The sequence below is a fragment of the Malaclemys terrapin genome, chromosome 6, assembly GCF_027887155.1.
Source record: "Malaclemys terrapin pileata isolate rMalTer1 chromosome 6, rMalTer1.hap1, whole genome shotgun sequence".
Lineage (NCBI taxonomy): Eukaryota > Metazoa > Chordata > Testudines > Emydidae > Malaclemys > Malaclemys terrapin.
Genome location: NC_071510.1, coordinates 10,873,229 through 10,892,246, shown reverse-complemented (window position 1 = coordinate 10,892,246; position 19,018 = coordinate 10,873,229). Strand labels below are relative to the sequence as shown.

Sequence of the window (19,018 nt, the reverse complement as noted above, 5' to 3'; positions counted from 1 at the left end):
GGGGAAGGGGAGGGGGCGGGGTACCCGGAGGGGGGAGGCTCTGGACAGGTAGGGGGTACGGAGGAGAAGGGGGAGGGGCACGGGGAAGGGGAGGGGGCGGGGTACCCGGAGGGGGGAGGCTCTGGACAGTTAGGGGGTACGGAGGAGAAGGGGGAGGGGCACGGGGAAGGGGAGGGGGCGGGGTACCCGGAGGGGGGAGGCTCTGGACAGGTAGGGGGTACGGAGGAGAAGGGGGAGGGGGCACGGGGAAGGGGAGGGGGCGGGGTACCCGGAGGGGGAGGCTCTGGACAGGTTGGGGGTACGGAGGAGAAGGGGGAGGGGGCACGGGGAAGGGGAGGGGGCGGGGTACCCGGAGGGGGGAGGCTCTGGACAGGTTGGGGGTACGGAGGAGAAGGGGGAGGGGGCACGGGGAAGGGGAGGGGGCGGGGTACCCGGAGGGGGAGGCTCTGGACAGGTTGGGGGTACGGAGAAGGGGGAGGGGGCACGGGGAAGGGGAGGGGGAGGGGTACCCAGAGGGGGGAGGCTCTGGACAGGTAGGGGGTACGGAGGAGAAGGGGGAGGGGGCACGGGGAAGGGGAGGGGGCGGGGTACCCGGAGGGGGAAGGCTCTGGACAGGTAGGGGGTATGGAGAAGAAGGGGGTGGGGGGTTCTGGCTGGGGAGGGGGCACGGGGAAGGGGAGGGGGCGGGGTACCCGGAGGGGGAGGCTCTGGACAGGTTGGGGGTACGGAGGGGGAGGGGGCACGGGGAAGGGGAGGGGGCGGGGTACCCGGAGGGGGGAGGCTCTGGACAGGTAGGGGGTACGGAGGAGAAGGGGGAGGGGGCACGGGGAAGGGGAGGGGGCGGGATACCCGGAGGGGGGAGGCTCTGGACAGGTAGGGGGTACGGAGGAGAAGGGGGAGGGGGCACGGGGAAGGGGAGGGGGCAGGGTACCCGGAGGGGGGAGGCTCTGGACAGGTAGGGGGTACGGAGGAGAAGGGGGAGGGGGCACGGGGAAGGGGAGGGGGCAGGGTACCCGGAGGGGGGAGGCTCTGGACAGGTAGGGGGTACGGAGGAGAAGGGGGAGGGGCACGGGGAAGGGGAGGGGTACCCGGAGGGGGAGGCTCTGGACAGGTTGGGGGTACGGAGGAGAAGGGGGAGGGGCACGGGGAAGGGGAGGGGGCGGGGTACCCGGAGGGGGAGGCTCTGGACAGGTAGGGGGTACGGAGGGGGAGGGGGCACGGGGAAGGGGAGGGGGCGGGGTACCCGGAGGGGGAGGCTCTGGACAGGTTGGGGGTACGGAGGGGGAGGGGGCACGGGGAAGGGGAGGGGGCGGGGTACCCGGAGGGGGGAGGCTCTGGACAGGTAGGGGGTACGGAGGAGAAGGGGGAGGGGGCACGGGGAAGGGGAGGGGGCGGGGTACCCGGAGGGGGAGGCTCTGGACAGGTAGGGGGTACGGAGGAGAAGGGGGAGGGGCACGGGGAAGGGGAGGGGGCGGGGTACCCGGAGGGGGGAGGCTCTGGACAGGTTGGGGTTACGGAGGAGAAGGGGGAGGGCGCACGGGGAAGGGGAGGGGGCGGGGTACCCGGAGGGGGAGGCTCTGGACAGGTTGGGGGTACGGAGGAGAAGGGGGAGGGGGCACGGGGAAGGGGAGGGGGCGGGGTACCCGGAGGGGGAGGCTCTGGACAGGTTGCGGGTACGGAGGAGAAGGGGGAGGGGGCACGGGGAAGGGGAGGGGGCGGGGTACCCGGAGGGGGGAGGCTCTGGACAGGTTGGGGTTACGGAGGAGAAGGGGGAGGGCGCACGGGGAAGGGGAGGGGGCGGGGTACCCGGAGGGGGGAGGCTCTGGACAGGTAGGGGGTACGGAGGAGAAGGGGGAGGGGGCACGGGGAAGGGGAGGGGGCGGGGTACCCGGAGGGGGAGGCTCTGGACAGGTAGGGGGTACGGAGGAGAAGGGGGAGGGGCACGGGGAAGGGGAGGGGGCAGGGTACCCGGAGGGGGAGGCTCTGGACAGGTTGGGGGTACGGAGGAGAAGGGGGAGGGGGCACGGGGAAGGGGAGGGGGCGGGGTACCCGGAGGGGGAGGCTCTGGACAGGTAGGGGGTACGGAGGAGAAGGGGGAGGCGCACGGGGAAGGGGAGGGGGCGGGGTACCCGGAGGGGGAGGTTCTGGACAGGTAGGGGGTACGGAGGAGAAGGAGGAGGGGGCACGGGGAAGGGGAGGGGGCAGGGTACCCGGAGGGGGAGGCTCTGGACAGGTAGGGGGTACGGAGGAGAAGGGGGAGGGGCACGGGGAAGGGGAGGGGGCGGGGTACCCGGAGGGGGGAGGCTCTGGACAGGTAGGGGGTACGGAGGAGAAGGGGGAGGGGGCACGGGGAAGGGGAGGGGGCAGGGTACCCGGAGGGGGAGGCTCTGGACAGGTAGGGGGTACGGAGGAGAAGGGGGAGGGGCACGGGGAAGGGGAGGGGGCGGGGTACCCGGAGGGGGAGGCTCTGGACAGGTTGGGGGTACGGAGGAGAAGGGGGAGGGGGCACGGGGAAGGGGAGGGGGCGGGGTACCCGGAGGGGGAGGCTCTGGACAGGTTGGGGGTACGGAGAAGGGGGAGGGGGCACGGGGAAGGGGAGGGGGCAGGGTACCCGGCGGGGGAGGCTCTGGACAGGTAGGGGGTACGGAGGAGAAGGGGGAGGGGCACGGGGAAGGGGAGGGGGCGGGGTACCCGGAGGGGGAGGCTCTGGACAGGTTGGGGGTACGGAGAAGGGGGAGGGGCACGGGGAAGGGGAGGGGGCGGGGTACCCGGAGGGGGAGGCTCTGGACAGGTTGGGGGTACGGAGGGGGAGGGGGCACGGGGAAGGGGAGGGGGCGGGGTACCCGGAGGGGGGAGGCTCTGGACAGGTAGGGGGTACGGAGGAGAAGGGGGAGGGGGCACGGGGAAGGGGAGGGGGCGGGGTACCCGGAGGGGGGAGGCTCTGGACAGGTAGGGGGTACGGAGGAGAAGGGGGAGGGGGCACGGGGAAGGGGAGGGGGCGGGGTACCCGGAGGGGGAGGCTCTGGACAGGTAGGGGGTACGGAGGAGAAGGGGGAGGGGCACGGGGAAGGGGAGGGGGCGGGGTACCCGGAGGGGGGAGGCTCTGGACAGGTTGGGGGTACGGAGGAGAAGGGGGAGGGGGCACGGGGAAGGGGAGGGGGCGGGGTACCCGGAGGGGGGAGGCTCTGGACAGGTTGGGGGTACGGAGGAGAAGGGGGAGGGGGCACGGGGAAGGGGAGGGGGCGGGGTACCCGGAGGGGGGAGGCTCTGGACAGGTTGGGGGTACGGAGGAGAAGGGGGAGGGGGCACGGGGAAGGGGAGGGGGCGGGGTACCCGGAGGGGGAGGCTCTGGACAGGTTGGGGGTACGGAGGAGAAGGGGGAGGGGGCACGGGGAAGGGGAGGGGGCGGGGTACCCGGAGGGGGAGGCTCTGGACAGGTTGGGGGTACGGAGGAGAAGGGGGAGGGGGCACGGGGAAGGGGAGGGGGCGGGGTACCCGGAGGGGGAGGCTCTGGACAGGTAGGGGGTACGGAGGAGAAGGGGGAGGGGGCACGGGGAAGGGGAGGGGGCGGGGTACCCGGAGGGGGAGGCTCTGGACAGGTAGGGGGTACGGAGGAGAAGGGGGAGGGGCACGGGGAAGGGGAGGGGGCGGGGTACCCGGAGGGGGGAGGCTCTGGACAGGTTGGGGGTACGGAGGAGAAGGGGGAGGGGGCACGGGGAAGGGGAGGGGGCGGGGTACCCGGAGGGGGGAGGCTCTGGACAGGTTGGGGGTACGGAGGAGAAGGGGGAGGGGGCACGGGGAAGGGGAGGGGGCGGGGTACCCGGAGGGGGGAGGCTCTGGACAGGTTGGGGGTACGGAGGAGAAGGGGGAGGGGGCACGGGGAAGGGGAGGGGGCGGGGTACCCGGAGGGGGAGGCTCTGGACAGGTTGGGGGTACGGAGGAGAAGGGGGAGGGGCACGGGGAAGGGGAGGGGGCGGGGTACCCGGAGGGGGGAGGCTCTGGACAGGTTGGGGGTACGGAGGAGAAGGGGGAGGGGCACGGGGAAGGGGAGGGGGCGGGGTACCCGGAGGGGGGAGGCTCTGGACAGGTTGGGGGTACGGAGGAGAAGGGGGAGGGGGCACGGGGAAGGGGAGGGGGCGGGGTACCCGGAGGGGGAGGCTCTGGACAGGTAGGGGGTACGGAGGAGAAGGGGGAGGGGGGAAGGGGAGGGGGCGGGGTACCCGGAGGGGGAGGCTCTGGACAGGTAGGGGGTACGGAGGAGAAGGGGGAGGGGGCTCGGGCAGGGGGCGCTCGGGGGGAGGGGCTCTGCGGAGGGGGGAGGCGGACGAGGCTCGGCCCGGCCCGCCACGCTGGGTGCTGCCTGCCCACCGGCGGCCCCGCTCACTCACATACTCGCTGCCGGCTCCTGCACCAGGAAGCACCAACCAGGAAACCCCGCGACCGGAACACGCGCTGGGAACGCCCCCGAGTCCCCGCCCATTGCGCCGGCACTTCCGGCGCAGGGGAGGGCGGTTGAGCGCGCGCGTCACGGGCGCGAGCTCCGCGCTGCCCCTGGCCCCGCGCGCTGTTGGCGAGGCACTTCCCTCGGCGCGGGGACGGAGCCCGGGCTGCGCCGAACCGCCACAAAACTACATGTCCCATGAGTCCGTGGGGCTGCCGACGTGACCGCGGCACGTGGCGCGCGGAGCGGAGCGGAGGGGCGGGAACGGGGGAGGGTCCGGGCGTGTGACGCGAGACTGGCTGTTCCGAGCGTTGCCCGGGGAGTGCGGGCGGGGCCGCCTGTGCTCCGCGGGGTGTCATGGGGGGAGAGGTGGGAACCGCTCGTTCTCAGCGACCCTGCAGAGATCCTGGCCCCATAGCACTGGGGCTGGCCCCACAGCGATGATGCAGCCACGCTGCCTGAGCTTGCTAAGAGCCTGCACCATTAGCCCCATAGACTACTGACCCGTGAGTAACCTGTACAGCGACACTGCCTACGCCTGCAGAGAGCCTTGTCCCATAGCACCGGGGAGGCTGACCCTAGAGCGACTGGTACAGCAACACAGCCTGAGCCTGCAAAAGTGACCCACTGAGCAATGCTGCCTGAGTTTGCTGAGAGCCTTCACAGACTGCCCCAGTTAGCCCAGAGTGACCAATGCAGTGACGCTGCCTGAGTCTGCGGAGAGCATGCAGTGGTACCCCAAGTAAGTGGGGCTGACCCCATAGTGACTGACATAGCAATGGTGCTTTTGTCTGCAGAGAGCCTGGACCAACAGCCCCAAGGGAGTGGACTGACCCCAGAATGACCAATGCAGCGACACTGCCTGAATCTGTACAGACCTATAGCATCAGAGGAGGGGACTGACTCCATCTGCAGAGAGCCAGGACCAAGAGTCCCGGCGGGGAGGGGAATGATCCCATCCTAACTGATGGTGCAATATTTGCACAAGTCTGCAGAGCCTGGAATGATCGCTGTGAGAGGGAACTGCCCTGTGCATCTCTGCAGATTGTTAATACCACGGCTAAAGACAATGACACTGATGTCTATCTCCCTGCTGCTCACAGCCTGAAGGAGAGGGATGAGCATATTACCAACAACTCCACAGTCTGCTGTAGGGGGTGGCTCTCTTTCTTGCCACAAATGGGTATTGCTTCAGTGAGGGCCACCTCTCTGATCCCATAGTGCAAGGCTGGCAGCCAGTGTTCTGCCTGGGGGGCCCCCTGCTCTAGGGGCTTTGGGGATGTTTCCATTTCCTTCCTGACTACATAGAGAGACTGGGAGGCCCTCCCTTCCCCTCATGGACCAGTGGCAGTGGTGAGAGCAGCAGGGTGCCCTTCCCCTCAGACTCCAATGACTCCCTCGGATGAAGGCAGACTCAGGCAATTATTTCCACGTTGGGTGTGTTTTCATACTTTTTTTTTTTTTTTTTGCATCCATGAGGACTAGAAACTTTCCTTTTTGTTAAATGAAAGCTGAGATTCCAATAATCACATAACTCTAGGAACAAGGGTCACATGCCTGTGCCTTAGCCCTGCTTATGGAGTATCCAAACTAAAGGGGAGCCAAGCTATGAAGCCCAAGAAAAGCCCACTTGATCATACTCTGAACATCTGTGAGTGGTATCTCATCTTGATGCTTAGTTGGCAGATTCTGGGGAGGACCCCTCACACCCCATTGCAGCCCCAGTAGTAAGGGTGTAACATCCAGTTGTGCTGGTTTACGTGAGGCTGGCCTTTATGTGCTGCTTACTTGTTCTCAGCACAGCTCATTCTGCAACTGGCCATTTCACTGTTGTGTGGAGCTGATGCCTGGAGCCTGAAATTGCTGCTATTGGTGTCTTTCACCGTCATTGACTTATGACAGGAGTGGGTAAACTACAGCCCGTGGGCCGGATCCTGCCTGTTGGGTTTTGAGTCTGGCCAACAGGACTGCTACCCCTGTACCCCTGTGGTGGCGCGGGCCCCGCCCCACTCGCAGAAGCGGCTGGCACCAGGTCTCTGCGGCCCCTGGGGGAGGAGAGGGCAGAGGGCTCCACATTTTGACGTGGCCTTTGGGTACCTCCCCTGAAGCTCCCATTGGCCAATGAAAGCTTCAGGGGAGGTACCCACAGGTAAGGGCAGCACATGGAGCCCTCTGCCTCCTCCCTCCCCCAAGAGCCTGCCCTGACCTCAGCACGTGCCGCTGCCACCCTGGAGTCGCTCCAGGTAAGCAGCGCCGTGCCGGAACCTGCACCCCAACCCCCTGCCGCACCCCTCCTGCACCCCTACCCTCTGCCCTGAGCCCCCTCCTGTACCCCAACCCCCTGCCGTGAGCCTCCTCGTACACCCTGCACCCCTGTGCCCCAACCCTTTGCCCTGAGCCCCTTCCTGAGCACCGCACCCCCCCACACACTCCACGCTCCCTTCGCACCCCAACCCCCTGCCCCAGCCCTACATTCATGGTCCTGCATACAATTTCCCCACCCAGATGTGGCCCTCGGGCCAGAAAGTTTGCCCACTTGAGATGGGAAAAGGGGGATGATTCTGTCAGCAGCATTCTGGATGTCTTCAAGGAACAGAGCTAATGTTTTCCCCAGAATCATTTAAAAGTCTTTTTTCCTTCCTGTATTACTGACCCTCAATAATTATGACCACAGTGCTGATGGTATAGCTGGTACACTGGCAGGTTGTCAGCCACTTCATGTCTAAAATCTTGTTAGCCAATACATATGCTAGGCATAGTATTATATAAGGGTTGGGAAGTTATGTTAACTGAATGTATTATTCTCTCCCCACAATTCTTTCCACCCATGTCAAGTTTCCCAAAACACTGTGCATTAGCTGAAGTAAGTTTTGGCTTAAGTAGATAGGAAAACTGTCGGGATTGGGACATTGAGCTCTGGTCAAGTGAAAAATTCTAGAAGTAGGGAGTTACTCTCACAGGCTAATACTAGAATATCCCAAAGAAAAAGGACAAATACATGAATGTTCTGTCATGGGACAAAACCAGGAGGTGCCTTCATTCTCCTTAGTACCTGGACTGCATGTATTCAGAACAAAGAGATAAGGGATGCACCATGATACCAGAAGAACAAGGTAGAAAGCTGAGTGTTCATATCTAGTTTCAGATGATGTACATAGCTTCCTTTACTTGTAAACTGGTAGGGTATACAAAGATGGTATTAGGGGGTGTAAATTTGGGAGCACACCTTCTGCATAAGGTGAATGTGACAATCCTGCATGAGATGGCTTCCCAGAGATTGGTATCATATTGGACTTTTTTCCAGAACTATATTAGTATTGGCTTTTAGCAATAAACCAAACTGACATTTAGTCTCTTGAATATATTTCACAACGAACCAAAGTGTGGTCAAGCAATTCTGTCAAAAACCTAATCCTTTTTCCCACTTGTAGTTGAAGTATTCTTGTGATAATATTTATTCTCCTCTAGCTTCCTGCCATGTAGCATTTGTGTAGCTGCTTTGGGGTTAATTGTCTTAGCCTCAGGACGCTTGGTAGAAGTTAGCACTACGGCCTTTCTCTTTCCCATGAGTCTGTGAACTTGTGATCCTGATAAAGCACTATGAGGGATGTGAATGGCAACTATTACAGCTAGCCTCACTGGGAGCACAGGAGGGAAAAGCCAATGAGAAGATTCACCTATTGCAGACTGTAGTGCCCTGCCAGTTTGAGGATTGCACTTTCAGCCACATCCTCATACAGGTGCTCCCATTCTTGCTCCATGCAGGCTTCCATCTTCACCCTTGTCATCGCACCACACTCATGTTCCATGCCATTGCAGTCCTTCCCACCCTCGTTCCAGGTGCTGCACTGCTCTCTCACTTGCTTCTGGTTCAGTGCCAGAGGTGTGCTATAAATAGGGCTGCTACACACAAAAAAGTGGGTGTTGCCTTTTATTGGCTCTTTAGGGTTTATGCAGATAAGTTCAAAAATGTTTGGGTTGCTTTCTTTTCAAAGATATTTCTAATGAAACAGAACAAGCAGAAGAAAAAGCAAGTCATCAATGTTCTTCTCTGTGGTGGAGGACCCTGTCAAGATCTCTGTAGGACCTGGACAGAGTTGTCACATGAGGCTATGAGCTACAGCTGTCCCTCCATCTTCAACTATGGTTGGAGGGGATACTGAGACTCCATTTGTGTCCTCCAAAGATCTGGTAAAGAGATGGAAGGGAGAGTCTGATACATGTAATGCTAAAGGAGCACGATGAATCTGCCTTTGTTGCTCCTTTTTGATATATACAGAGCAAAGCCAGACTCTCTTGTTTTGGCACTATAGTTCACCCACCCTTAATCTATGAAGATCTGTCGCAGGGGTTCTCATGCGCCTTCATTTCATGGGTTACCCTGGGCTCCCCCACTTCCAAACTCTTTATTCTCCTTCCTTCCCCACTGATTTATTTGTGAGTCCAGGGACTGTGTGTTGTGGACTATCCGAAAGGCAGTGGTGGACTAATGCACGGGTGTCTGGGGCCCCAGCCAATTTGGGGGCTCCTGCAGGAGGCCAGAACCTTGGTAGAATGGGGGGGGGGCCACTGGTCCTGTCCCCTGCTCCTCCTCTTCCCCCTGGGACCCTGGCCAGGCTAGAAGCTGGAGCCGGGCCGCTGTAAGAGATGCCCAAGGACCCTGGGCTGCTGTGAAGTGTCTCAGACCCTCCACCTGCCCCGGGTGGGAAGCTGAGGGATCTGAGAACAGCCCCTGGCTTGTGTTCCAGGGCGGATGGAAGGTCTAGGGCTCCCCACAGCAGCCCAGGCTCCCTCGGTGGCTCTTACCATGGCCAGTCTCCGACTTCTGGCCTGGCCGGGAGTGGGGCCTCGGGGAGAGAGGAGGAGCAGGGGGCGAGGTTCCATGGCAAAGGGTATGGGGGGGCCTAAAAGTTCTTTGTGCCCAGGGCCCCAGTACATTTTAATCCGCCTTTGCTGAAAGGGCTCCATGAACCATTCCCCTATGTAGTTTGAGATTCAGCTGTTACCCCAAGATTTAGATCTCAGGCACTCCAATGATGGTTTGCCTAAGACTATGCAATTTGCTTTATGCAAAGGGGTAATAAGATAGTGGTCCACTGTAGAGGAATTGCCAGGGTGTTACCACGGGGCTTGTCTCCGACCCGCAAAGACTCCCCAGAGCAAGCTAATCTTGCTAACCCTTGGAAGGACACCGATACAGCCTTCTGCTCAAGGATGGACACACAAGCAGTAATTCTTTGAAAACAAAATACTTATTTAGAAGAAATAAGTACACCTCTACCCCGATATAACGCTGTCCTCGGGAGCCAAAAAAATCTTAACGTGTTATAGGTGAAACCACATTATATCGAACTTGCTTTGATCCGCTGGAGTGCTCAGCCCCCCCCCCTCCCCCGAGCACTGCTTTACCGTGTTATATCTGAATTCGTCTTATATCGGGTCGCGTTATATCAGTGTAGAGGTGAAGTTATAATGTATCTAATAAAGCAAGAAAGAATATGTAAAACACAATAGAATTACATTTAAAGAGTCATATAATAAAGCGGCAATCCAAAATAAAATAAAAAAACAGAATATACAGGATACACAGACCATATAGCAGTTATACTAATAGCCATGTAGAGATCCTGCATACAAAGGCCTTAGTGTTAATGTTACAATCCGATGCTGTTATTTGATATGATATAGCAGGGGTAGGCAACCTATGGCACGTGTGCCGAAGGTGGCACGCGAGCTGATTTTCAGTGGCACTCACACTGCCCGGGTCCTGGCCACCGGTCCGGGGGGTTCTGCATTTTAATTTAATTTTAAATGAAGTTTCTTAAACATTTTAAAAACCTTGTTTACTTTACATACAACAATAGTTTCGTTATATATTATAGACTTATAGAAAGAGACCTTTTAAAAATGTTAAAATGTATTACTGGCACGCGAAACATTAAATTACAGTGAATAAATGTCAGAGGGGTAGCCATGTTAGTCTGAATCTGTAAAAAGCAACAGAGGGTCCTGTGGCACCTTTGAGACTAACAGAAGTATTGGGAGCATAAGCTTTTGTGGGTAAGAACCTCACTTCTTCAGATGCAAGACTTCTTTTTAGTGAATAAATGAAGACTCGGCACACCACTTCTGAAAGGTTACTGACCCCTGTGATATAGTATGCATGACCTTTACACGCACATAAAAGAGACTTACAGTGTTAGAGATTTAATGAAATCATTTGCTTAACGCTAACATCCTGTGAGCAGTGATCAGCAGGTCACAGGGTGGGTGGGGTGGATCTCACTCAGACACAGGCATCCAGCTTTATTGACAGGCACCCCCAATCATTCCTTTTTACTAGAGACAAAATCACAACTTACTTCTACTTTTCTTACAGCCCTCTGATATGTCTATAAAGGTCTTTCTGCTCTGTCACAAAAGGAAGGAGATGCTGTCAGGTTGCCATTCGGGCTGCAGTGATGGTTGGAACTGTTACTACCATCTTCCTCAGGTGGTCTCAGAAGCCTTGGTTTCTGCTGCCTTAGACGCTTCCATAGCTACTGTGTTTGAAAACTGCTGCTCTTGAGAAGATTCCACTGCTGCTTCTGGAGGTAGCTGCTTTCCAGAATCTTCTTAAGATACTGCTGTTCTTGCTGGTTCTTGGGGCTTCTGATCTTCTCACACACAAACACCCCTCCAACTAAGCCTGCTCGCTGTTGGTCTCATATACTGGTTGATCTTGCAAGGTCAGCTCATTAACATAATTTATTAGCCTGGCTCAGCCAATCAGCTTCCTGTAATTAGCATATTTCTAGATCCTGCCTATTATATATACCTATTTTTAGATTATATATACCTAAGCTCCTCCCTCTGATATCATCTTGGGTAGAGCTCCTCCCCTTGACCTATTTTTAGATAGCAAAGCTCCTCCCTATGAGTTGCTGGAACTTTCCATACCCTAACCCTGTGTCTTTTATAGATTATTGCGTCCACCATTATGGATTTCTAACTTTATATGATCACTAATTACTATTTATCTAAAGCCTTAATCTGAAAACTAACTGCTGTTTTATGCAAATCAAAGTGTCCTGATACTGTCACCACCTTACTTATATCATAGAATCATCATAGAATATCAGGGTTTGAAGGGACCTCAGGAGGTCATCTAGTCCATCCCCCTGCTCAAAGCAGGACCAATCCCCAACTAAATTGGACCATTGGATATCAATGGGGAGAGGTGACGTTTTTATAATATTTAACCCTCCCCTCCCCTTCCCCCCCCCCCCACAGATTTTCTCTGACGGTCTCTATCAAGGTGCTGTAAGGTTTTTCAAAACAGCTAAAAGCAAAATCTCTCATTACACTGATACCTCATCACTTCTCTGCTCAACACTAGATCAGTTGAGGCATGTTTGCTGATAGTCTTTGGTTTACTCTCTTGAGACACTATGTCGTCTTCTGTCTTTTCTGAAGCCTGACTTACACAACGTCTGTTTTATCTGTGATGTGCCCGCATGCCATGGCAATAAAATAAATCCTGCAGTTCTATTTTTTTCCATAACTGTGTGGGGATTCCTATTACCACTGAGGTGTCATTTAAAAAAATGTGTTTTTATCCTTTTCTATTCCACATTTCTCACTTACACCCTCCCCCACAGACCTGAGTGTCTTCGGGGACCTTGCCCTGATTCTCAACCCCATCTCTCCTATTCCGTTTTTTTGACTAAAACTTGGTGCTGTAGTTTCACCAGCTGATCTGACACTTCTTGCCTCCACAGTAAAATGACTCAGGCTATGTCAAAGCTACAGTGGCACAGGTACACTGATGTAGCTGCGCCACTGTAGTGCTTCTGGTGAAGACACTCTAAGCCATTAGTTTAATAACTCCTGCCTTCATGAGAGGCAGTAGCTATGTTGACAGGAGACGCTTTCGTGCCGAAGTAGCACTATCCACAGAGGTGCTTAGGTAGGTATAACTTGCATCCCTCAGAGATGTGGATTATTCATGCCCCTGAGCGACATAAATTATACTGAAGCAATTTGTAGTATAGACATAGCCTCAGTAGTTAGTTAATATATTATTCCGATTAGTTTTTTAATGAGAGATGCAACGTGTTACTCTAGTTCAATGAATCTCTTCTGAAGTTACTGGTGGCAAAGAGTGACTGTGTTATTGCACTGGAAGAGGAAAGACTAGTCATTTCTCTGGGATTGCATTATCCACTTCTCGTCCATGAATGGAGAGCATTCTGATTCAGCAGTTCCTGCCAGGGAGCCACAAACTCTCCTTCAGATCCTGTGGAAGCTGGAACTGCACAGGATCAGAGCTCTGTAGGATTTTTTTGGCGGAGCGTGGGGAGGGTGCAAGAAGTATTTGAAAGCAGGGACTGGCCACTTTCCATGGCATTGTCCCTTGCAGGCTCTACAGATGTCCTAGGAGACTGGGAGTTGATGTTGTTTGAAGCACCATTATTTCCCATAGGACATCCCTTCATGGTGGAGAAACAGGCAATGTCGAGCAGCTCCTTGCAGGCATGGTGCAAAAAGAAGGGGAGCAATGAAGCTGGTGCATGGGACTGACTGGTCTAGGACACCTTTTCTCTGGGTGTCACCAGGATCACCAACTTGGCAAGCTGTGCCCTTTCCGCATACTCCAAGAGCCCTCCCACTTGAGGGCAAAATCACTGGGAAACTCCATGAGGACAAAGTTTCCTGGCTCCTGTGATCTGCTGCCATAGTCTTTCCTGTGTGAGCGGGATGACCTGTTTCTGATTTCTATGATTAATTACTGCCATAGTGTAGGAAGGGTTGGCTAGTGGCTAGAGCACTGGACTGACGTCCCAAACGCCTGGTTTCAATTCCTGGCTCAACCACAGATTCCTTGTGTGATTTTGGGCAAGTCACATAACTTACCCTGTGTCTCAGTTCCTCATCTGTAATATAGGGATGCTACTTCTCTACTTCCCAGGGGCATGGGGAAGATAAAACCCCTTAATGATTATGAACTGCTCAGATACTACAGTGAGGACTAAATGCCTAGATACATTTATCTCTGAAAAGGTATTTTATCTGTTAAAAGATCAAGAGTAAAAGTTGCTTATCATACAACACTCAAAGTTGAATATTGGTTTAGTTTTATTTTTAGGCACTTGCAGGCATGAGAGCTTTAGATTATAAACAGAGAGATATTCCAGTGTTTGTAATGGAGCAATAAGCCATGGAAGAGCCCTTTATGCTTTATATAAATACATAGCAACATGTATATTTAAAAAAACCAAGCAAACAACCTAAACCGCTACAAAAACAAGACACTTCAGCACACGTGTGTCTCCCCCTGTGGAGAGGGTGAGAGAACAACCACCACATAGCAGATATGTAGCCCGTGTTTTTTGATGCAGTACTGGACGTGTTCTGATACTACAGTGATGATTGTGCCATAAGAACCTCTATAGAATAGACTGTATTTTTATCAAAAGTTGTGCAAAAATCAAACACCTCAAATGTTTTGTGTTAAATAAATAACCGATGCAACCTCTTATTTGCTATGTTAGTAAATCCTTTAAAATATGTTCCCATGTGTGAAAACAGATGGCTCAAATTCAAAGATTCTCCTTTTTCCAAAGCTGAATCTTGGTGCCGTGTTTGTTTATGGAAGAAGAAGGGCTTTCTGGGTATATACTGAACCTGGATGGTATATTTGCCTGTAATTTATTTGGGTAGCTATTTATATATAGTGCAGTTTACCTCAGCCCTTGGATGCCTTACACCAATTGAAGAAATACGAAAATAAAATCCCCATTCTTAGCTGTACTGCAGGTTTACCAGTTGGTCAAAGACTCAGCCAAACAGATATTTACTGCATTGTGCCCCACTGTTTTGCAAACTCAGACTCTGGGGGACCTGATAACAGTCTTCAAATACCTTAAGGGCTGTTATAAAGAGGATTGTGATCAGTTGTGCTCCTTGTCCTCTGAAGGTAGGACAAGAAGTAGTTGGCTTAATCTGCAGCTAGGGAGATTTAGGTTAAATACTATTTAGAAAGTTTTTCCTATAAGGGTAGTTAAGCTCTGGAATAGACTTCCAAGGGAGGTTGTGGAATCCGCATCATTGGAGGTTTTTAAGAATAAGTTAAATATTTGTCAGTGATTGTTTAGGTTTACTTGGTCCTGCCTCAGCATATGGGTTTAGACTAGATGCTTTCTCGAGTTCCCTTGCAGCCCTACATTTCTATGACTCTTGTACAGAGAATGTGCTGCCACATTTCCTCATTTAGTAACATTTGAGTGTTGAGAATTAAACTCTCCCATTCTGGAGGCACACAACAAGCACAGGACACTGTTGAGAACCTGCACCTGCAACCGTAACAGCTTTGCCTGTGAACTGCTACATATTTCACATATAGATATTTTTATCTTTAATTTAGATACAATTACTCGTTCAAGAATTTCACTGTATAAAGTGAACTTCCTCAAAGTAATGAGTATATTTTGCCCACTATATTTGTGTATTTTTCTATGTAACTCATTAAAGATCAATAGTAACTAATATTAACAAAATATTTTGATGGAGACAATTCTTGATACCAAAGGCAAGGTGAGTAGTAAAGGATGCCTTCAGTTTTGGCTTACATTTCAGAGGCAGCAAACAAGGTAATTCTTAGACATTCTCAATGATGTTCTGATCCCCTTCCAGACTGGTTAAAGAGTTTAACTTCCTTTTATATTATTTGTTGATTTGTGGTTCTTAAATTTACAAGGTGATGGGAAGAGCAAACAGTTTTCATCCAAGTTACAGATAATTCTTTAATGAGTTATAGACTTCCATATAAATGCCTTTTCCCTTTTTCTTGAGAGTATGCCTCTTCATAACATTGGAAATATACTTTTTAAAAATATGTGAATAAAACAGGCAATTCTCAACTCAGAACATTCTGCCTGAATGCGTTCCAGGAAAACTGTAATTGGCAGGGACTGAGATTTTTGTTTTTTTCACTTCAGGCAGCTTTGGTTTTGAAAGGCTTTTCTCGGAGAAAAACATCCCAATCTGTCTAAAGAGGGTTCGCCCCCCCCCACACACACACACACTTTAAATATAGGCCAAATGGACCTAGCTAATCAATATCAACCAACCACATATGGTTATTTAGGTTTATTTTTATTACTTAGAGTCTCAGATCTTTGGGGTGGGACTGTCTTTTTCCCCCCTGTGTTTGCTCAGCAACTAGCACAGTGGGGTCCTGGTCCATGACCTGGGCTCATGGATGCCACTGCAATACAAATATATACTTTTGAGACCTGGCCATTAACATATGGATGACATAGGATTGAAAACAATTCACTTTTAATATGAAAAATGACCCACGTGTTTGCAATATTTATGGACAAAAATATGTTAGGAAAGCATGTCTTCAAATTGCCCATCTCTCTCTCTCTCTCTCTCTCACACACACGAACGTACGTTACCAAAATAATATGGGCCAGAATCACCTGGATGCTTTGACAACTTTGCAAAGCAACTATAAGTCCAGCCTAATTGAAGCCTACCAGTGAATCTGTCCCTCCAACTTTAAAAAACCAAACATTAAAAAGTCTGATAATGAACCAGCAAGCGATCCAGTCAAATCCTCACTGTCATAAAATACTTCAGTTCTCACAAAACCCAACTTACTACTCACACGTAACTTGGCCCCTTTGCTAGCAGTGCTAGAACCTGTCCCTGGACAGGAAAGGTGCTGTGGGCTCTGCTCCATGTTCTCCATAGTAAGAAAAAGATCAGGAGGAATCTGGGCTGTCTTAGACCTGAAGAAACTGCACAGGTCCAGGAGAGAGTAACTTCAGGGTAGAGACATGAACTTTCATCATCAGTCTCCAAGAAGGTATTCACAGATCCGCCAATTTTAAGGCCAGACGGGACCATTAGATCATTTAGTCTGACCTCCTGAATAGCACAAGTCAGAAGACTTCACTCTGTTACTCAAGGTGGTAGGAGAGTTTTCTTGTTTGTTTGTTTGTTTTGTTTACTGTATGCCAAGTGTTCCATTACAAATGATTTACTATACTGCTTGAAAGAAACAGAAAAGGCTAGCACTAAATTCCCAATGGGAGCTGCTCACCATCTTGCAGGGATATTTATTCCAGTATCTCTATTAGATGGAGAGGAAGAAGGTATGCAGCATCAGCGCTGTCTGTCAAAGGTGCGTCTATAGCCTCAATCACCATAGTATCTGAGCGCCTCACGATCTTTAGTGTATTTATCCTTCCAACACCCCTCTGAGGTAGGGAATTGTGATTATTCCCACCATAAAGAGAGAACTGAGACATTACTGCCCAGATCCCAGTGGGAGTTAAGCACCTAAATACCCGTCAGGATCTGAGCCTATGTCCCAGATCATCCCCAAAGCTGTGGTGGAACAACCGTTTCCCAAGTCCCATGCTAGAATAGTAGCCCATCTTTCTTCTCAGAGCTAAAGCCCTGAGCTTACAAAGAGGCATATATGTAACTTTACTCACATGAGCAGTCCTAGGACTACTCACATGTGTAAAGATATGCACACACAGGACCAGAGGCCTCATATTGCTTGCAGAACCTTACCATTGAATTTCCTGGCTTTAGATTTTTTTAAACAACATTCTAGTAATGTGGTTTTATATTACAGCCCTAACACTGTCTCAGCTAAGTTTTCTATCTGTTTGAAGGTTTCCTCTTACAAAATTAGATGGATTCTGTGACCCGGTAGGCTGTGGTTGGGAAACAAAAAATGTACCCATGAGTATGATATATTATATCTTCTTGCAGCTGGCAAGCAAATCCTAGAAACTGACAAACATGAGATTCAGTGGATATGTACAATAGAAACGAATTGTGGATAAGCTTGCTAATGATATTTTTAAAAGCTAATATGTTGTTTATGGAGGATCAGCAACACTTCTATTTCAAATAGACCAGTTAATCATGGTGAAATATTTGTAAAGATGGCAAGATGTATATTAAGAACTGATAGATCAGCAGGAAACGCAGAAATGTTTATTTGCATGTATACTCATTAAATGGTGCAGTTTAGGGTCAACATTCAGGTGTTGCCAAACCATATTTAACAACAACTACTGTGCAAAGAAATGTTTTTATTCCGAGTTTTTTGCCTTGTTTTATTTTTAATCTTTGATAACGACAATTGAGTTAGAATGGTATAAAATATCCACCTATCAATACTAGACTACAAACCAAAAGTTTGGCAAATAAAAGATAATCTTAATATTGACATATGTTGACAACCAAACAGATCCACGTTTGCGTTTGAAAAATATTCATTCTTGCTGAATTTTAGCTTGCAAGGATATTGCTCACTGGTGACCTAAAGAAGGAAAGTTACAGTGACAGCCCAATAGCTTATCAATGCCTTTGAAACCAAACATTCCTTCAGAATTAAAAGAAGAGAGAGATCTATTGTCCATTAGGCATCATCTATGCCAGAATCTGAACCATCCCCCTGTACAGTTTGCTGTACTTTGTCCAATAAGCATTTTACTGCACCTCAGTCTCAAAACACAAATGGCTTCACATGGTGTGTAGGGACTCCCAACTTTGCAGAAAGTATGAGACTGACTCCCACCCCTTCTTTTAAAGAGTTACCAGGGATCTCCTCTTTGCTTGTGTGCAAAGACTTAGATTTTGGAAGAAAAGAATTGGGTAGGATTTATAGGTTATTTCCCTCTATCTCAAGCTACTTTGGGGATTTGACCTTCGTATGTCAGATCAGATGAACTGAACATCACTTTCTTGATAGCTAGATCATTGATCCCCCGCAAGTGATTTTCTATAGAGCTGGGTGGAATTTCTCACACAACATTTCTTCTGTGGAAAATGCAGATTTGGTGGTGTGCATACCCCACACTGGGCTGGAAGGGGTTAACACCATACTCTGGGTGGAGGAAGTCCCACCCCTCAGACTGTACTGGGCTTGCGCCAAGTGCCATCGCAGTATAAAAGGGAGCAGCCCGGCTCAGTGTGGATGGACTGCTGGAGAGGGAGGACCTTTGGGGGAGTCTCCAGCTGTGTAGCCATCATAGCCCTTGCCTGCAGGAGGCGGAGATCCTGAGAAGCAGATTGGAGATCTGAGGCCAATGGAGCCCCAGGGAATTACGCATGCTGTGGAGCCCAGAGACCTGCTACCCCATCGACTATAGCTTCAGGAAGCATGGTAGGAAGTGACCTAGGGAGGCTGAGCGAATGGTATATCCCACCTGTATGAGGTCAGTGTGTTTTGGTGGAATTCCCTGCTGACCTAGTGGCAGATCACTCTGCTACTAATAGGGCCCTAGGTTGGGGCCTGGTGGAGTCTAGTAGGGCTGGGCCCCCCCTCCTCCTGGGCTGCCATCCCCCACCCCGATGGTAGCCCCTCAGGTATTGGCCACTGGGCCGTGCTGCCCTGGACACAGGGGCCGCTGCTTTCACTCTGACCCTTGGACCTCAGTGTGGTGAAGTCTGGGACAGTCTGGTAGACAGTAACCACGGTGTCCACACACCCACTATCCACCCCGACAGGGGACGGGGTGTGCATACACCACCACAGGTGGCATCAAAACATTTTGTGAATTT

At 52.4% G+C, this 19,018-nt stretch overlaps 1 protein-coding gene across 2 annotated transcripts in view; it reads right to left on the bottom strand.

Annotated features, from left to right (window-relative positions):
• The window catches only part of ZCCHC7 (zinc finger CCHC-type containing 7), a 174,081-nt gene extending 169,621 nt beyond the window's left edge, over positions 1 to 4,460 (bottom strand). The window contains exon 1 of one of the 2 annotated variants that reach the window (XM_054032870.1): positions 4,389 to 4,460. The gene's annotated coding sequence lies outside the window, so the exon portion shown is untranslated. The remainder of the gene's footprint in view (positions 1 to 4,388) is intronic. The other variant, XM_054032871.1, reaches the window with a different exon arrangement.
• Positions 4,461 to 19,018: the final 14,558 nt, after the last annotated feature.